The sequence below is a fragment of the Manacus vitellinus genome, unplaced genomic scaffold (assembly GCF_001715985.3).
Source record: "Manacus vitellinus isolate BGI_N305 unplaced genomic scaffold, ASM171598v3 scaffold_93_pilon, whole genome shotgun sequence".
In the NCBI taxonomy this organism is placed as follows: domain Eukaryota; kingdom Metazoa; phylum Chordata; class Aves; order Passeriformes; family Pipridae; genus Manacus; species Manacus vitellinus.
This window is the reverse complement of record NW_021940884.1, coordinates 383344-387641: the sequence shown is the minus strand read 5'-3', so window position 1 is coordinate 387641 and position 4298 is coordinate 383344. Positions and strand designations below refer to the sequence as shown.

The 4298-nt window shown below is 55.6% G+C and overlaps 1 protein-coding gene across 1 annotated transcript in view; it reads left to right on the top strand.

Moving 5' to 3' along the window:
- The first annotated feature begins 3988 nt into the window (after positions 1-3988).
- ZDHHC4 (zinc finger DHHC-type containing 4) overlaps positions 3989-4298 on the top strand; it is an 8807-nt gene continuing 8497 nt past the window's right edge. Inside the window, exon 1 of the mRNA XM_018086426.1 lies at positions 3989-4078. The gene's annotated coding sequence lies outside the window, so the exon portion shown is untranslated. The remainder of the gene's footprint in view (positions 4079-4298) is intronic.

Below are 4298 nucleotides of genomic sequence, written 5' to 3'. Positions count from 1 at the left end.
GGTGGCTTTCCTGCCCTTAAGGATAGTTCCTGTAGATGCCATGTGGATCCCGTGGCATGGGGGGTTCTAGTCTGTGCTGTGCCCTCCTCACCGCAGGAAGAAATGCCCCAAGATACTGGATTTGCCCTAGATTTCCCTAAAATAGCAGCTTTTCTTCTTCTATCACTGGCTGCTGGCAGTGCCATTAGCAGTGAGGAGGCCACGTTGGCTGGAAAGGTTGGGGCTACACATGGCACCCAGACCACGGCCTGGCACAGCCTCTGTCTCTCGTGTCAGTGGCACCCACCTACTCCTTCTGCCCTGGAGGTGTATTTAGGCATCTGCTTGTGTTTATTTCTCTGGGAAAATGGTTATTTAATTTTCCTGGCAAAGCATATTAATGAACAGATGATCCAAGGACTTAAAAACACCTGATTTTAAACAGCTCTTCTCAACACTCAGTATTTTAGCTGTTTGCAACTACAAAATTACTGCAAATTCATTAGAATTTGCCAGATCCTCTCGGCTCTCCTGGGAGCGTTTCTTTGTGCCTCCCTGTCCTGTGTATGGATTGTCCTGATCACAGCATCCTGAAATGGCAAGATGAGGATTTTCAGAAGGACTTGTTTGTGATTCATGAGAAGGGTTCAGACAGGCTTCATGGATGCTCAAGGAGAAATCGGGCACATCAGCCCTGAACATCTGCAGGAGCTGTCTTTGCCCAAGGTAAATCTGACCAGCTGATGTGCACGGTGCACTTGGGTGCCCTTTCCATGCTGCTTATGCCCAGATGACCTCACTGTGGTCCCTTCCAACCCTCCCACTCTGTGATTCTATGATGTGCTGACCCTCACTAAAATAATTCACATGTAGTTTTCTTCATTTGATCCCATCTGTCTGTAAAAATGCTTTTTACTCCCATGTTTATTCCATCTGTGTTACTGAACACACGTTAAGCTCTTACAAAAATGAAACCAAGCTGTTTGACCTGGACAAATTGTCTTACAGACTGTGAAGACTCAGCGTCGCTCAAGAAAACGTCCTCAGGAACACACGTTTGGTGCTCTTCAGATCAAAAAGCCTCAAACAGGCACAGACCCCAGCAGCAGCCTCAAGGCAGCTTTTGGGGTGTCCCCCCCCATGCCTGGGCAGCCCAGGAGGTCCCAGTTTGCTCTGGTCTGTGCTACTGCCAGCACAGCAAAGGCATCCCTTCACCCCTTCACCTCACCTCTGCTGGGGCAGGTGGCTCTCTGGGCTCTGATCTGAATCAGAATCAGGGACTACGGTTATTATTTAAAGAGGAAACAAAGCTGTTTTCCACATTAACAGTGTGGATGTCAAGGACCAGAAGGGAAGAGCTGAGGGAAGCATGGGACAGCAATGGGATGAAATCCATCTGCGACCAAACACCATCCCTGGGGCTGCTGAGCACAAGTTTTGACAGCTCCAGCAAGAGCCCAGTAAGCACTGGGACAGCTCCAGCCCCATTGCTCCGGGCTGAGCTCCCGGGAAAAGCCCAGCAGAGCAGCGAGGAGCTGCACCCCCCTTCCACCTCTGCGCCCATCGGCTCGAGCACTTACAGAAGTCCGCGGCCATCCGAGCGAGCCGGGGGCTCTCACCGGCAGCAGGTTTGTCCCACTAAGGGGTCGAAGCTTTCTCGATTCTCCTCCATCACCCCTAGAAGCCAGTCCCACCTACCCGCAGGGCTCCTGGGAGCATCTTCCCGGCTCCCCCGTCCTCGCTGCAGCCCCCGGAATTCGGGCCCAGCCCTCGCCGGTCTGGGGGTGGCAGAAACGGCTCCTGCACCAGGGCAGGGGGAGCTCAGCTCCCAGGCCCCTCAACAGAGCCCAGCTCTCCACGCCAGGGTCTCCTGCACCAGGGCAGGGGGAGCTCAGCTCCCAGGCCCCTCAACAGAGCCCAGCTCTCCACGCCAGGGTCTCCTGCACCAGGGCAGGGGGTGGCTGCCCCTTCCTGCACTTCTCACGGGAGCCCTGCGCCCTTCTGGCCGCTCCGGGTCAGCGCCAGACACGAACTAAGGTCTTTCTTGCCTTTTCCTTTCCTAATTAACCTTATTTCCATCGCAAAGAGAAGCGTGGACGGACTAATTGCCGTGCTCGTCCTGGCTGAGCCTGTTGCTGACCTGAGCCTGCAGATCTGGGGGGAATTAGGAGCTGGAAGGAGGGAAAACAGATTAGCGCCCGTGGAGGGAAATCCTTTACCCACAGGGCAAATCTGAAGCGACAGCACTTTGCAAAGCAGCAGGGACACAGCGCCGGGGGGACCTGGGAGTGCCGGGACCTCGCTGGTGAGTGGGACACAGGGATTTTGGGAGTACAACCAACACGCGGTTTGCTGCAGAGTTATGGGAGTCTGGACCAACTTCGGGGCTCACCAGAAGAGCTGTCCCCATCCAGGCTGCTCCAGGCAGGACAGCAGGGGGCCCTCACAGCTGAGTGTTTGGCCGCAGGGCCCCCCGTGCTGACACCGACTGTCCCTTAAGCTGCTATTTCTGATTTTCTCCTCGGCTTCCTCAGCACTCAGGGATCCCGGGGCTTAGCACACTAAGAGGTTTTAGGGAATTACACGTCCTGCTGTGGCACCATCTCTTCGTGGACCACACAGCAATCCAACCTTCCCTTGGCTCCTGTGTGGGCTGTGCAGTGTTGGGAAAGGTGGGAAACAACCTCCCCCTGGGAGAGCTGACATGGGATCAGGTAAAGCCTTAGGATGGAGAGCTGCAGGGACCTGCTCTGTCCAGCCTGAGGGTGAGCAGGATGCGCTGGAGGGTCTTCCTCCCACTCGTGCCCTTCATGGTCACTGCTGCAGGGGATTGGAGCCCTCCTTCCTCCCACTCCTCCTCCTCCTCCTGTCCTCTCCAGCTCCTTTTGTGCAGGTTCTCCTGCACAGATCTCCCTGAGCAGTGATCCCCAGGCATTGGGGGATCTCCCCTCCCGTGCTGACACAGACACACACACTCCTCCTACAAACCTCTGGGCATCTCCCACTATTCCCTGCCCAACAGACAAAACTGCAATGAATTCTTTTTTTCAGCCAGCGAAGTAATTGCTTCTTTCCCCCTCCCCGCCCCACTTTTAAGTGACTTGAGCATTTTAAACACTGACAGTGAATTTTAATCCTTGCAAGAACAGAGTTCTGGGATCCCAAGCTAACGGAGATGGTTTCCTCGAAGACCTTCTGCCAGATTTTGACCAGCCAAGACTTTTTAAGTCATTTTCACAGTGTTTGGACTGAATGAGTTTCATCTCTCTCTGTCTCAACCTCTATTAAGGTATTTGCTGGCAGGTTTGTCCTTGGGCACAGCCAGTGAGGGCACCAAGAGTGGATGAGCTCCTCAGAGGTGCCAGTGCTGGTGCCAGTGGTGCCGATGCTGGTCTCGGCGTGGTGGCACTCCCTGCAGCTCCTGTCCTGGCTGTGCCCAGGGGCCTTGGCACACAGACCCTGCCTGTCCACCCACAAATAACCCACCACGTGCCCACCCCCGTCCCTTCTGTGCTGCCAGACTTGCCAGGTGACACCCAATGTCCCAAACCAACCTGTTTCTGTACCTGAAGAAATTCTGATGCCTCAGTAGGATGGGGGAAAATGTTTTGTCCCCTCCATCCTCCATCAGGAACCAAGTGTCTCAGGCTGCACACCAAGAGAGCTGTGCCCCAGGAATATTTTGACTGAATTTCTCTCTCTCAGGGTCTGGTTTGGTGCACTGGGGGCCTCGAACTTATAGGGGGAAAAAAGTCCCTTCCTGAAACTTGCCCTCCTCTGCTGCCTCCAACCAAGCCGATTCATCTCCTCTGGGTGCCAAAGCCCCCGGAGCCCCCCTGGAGCTCTTACCTCAGCTGCCCCAGCTCCAGCCAGCGGCACGGCAGGACCCGGAGCTGGGAAAACCATCCCAGCAGCTGGGGAGCCTTTGGATCGGTGACGCGGCGGCCGCGACCGGCCGAGTTTCTCTGGCAAATTCCAGCCGGGCACCGTAACCCAATCGGCCCCTCGGCGGCTGCACGGGCGGTTTCAGTTGTCAGACACCACGGAGGACGCGGTACAGGGCTGGATCCTGCGTTTTCCCACCTCATCCCGGCCCCAGGTGAGATCCAGCAGGTGCTGGAGCAAACCCACCTCACCTGCAACGGGGCAGGGTGAGGAGGCTCCGGGTGAGAAGGGAACGTGGTGCTCAGAGCTCTGATAAGGCACGAGGATTTTGCTTTAGACATTTCGACAAAGGCCACAAAACCGAAGGAATTACTGGAAATTCCTAAGGCATGATGAAGGACGGGCCAGGGCAGCGCCACGGACCCTCTGGGGAG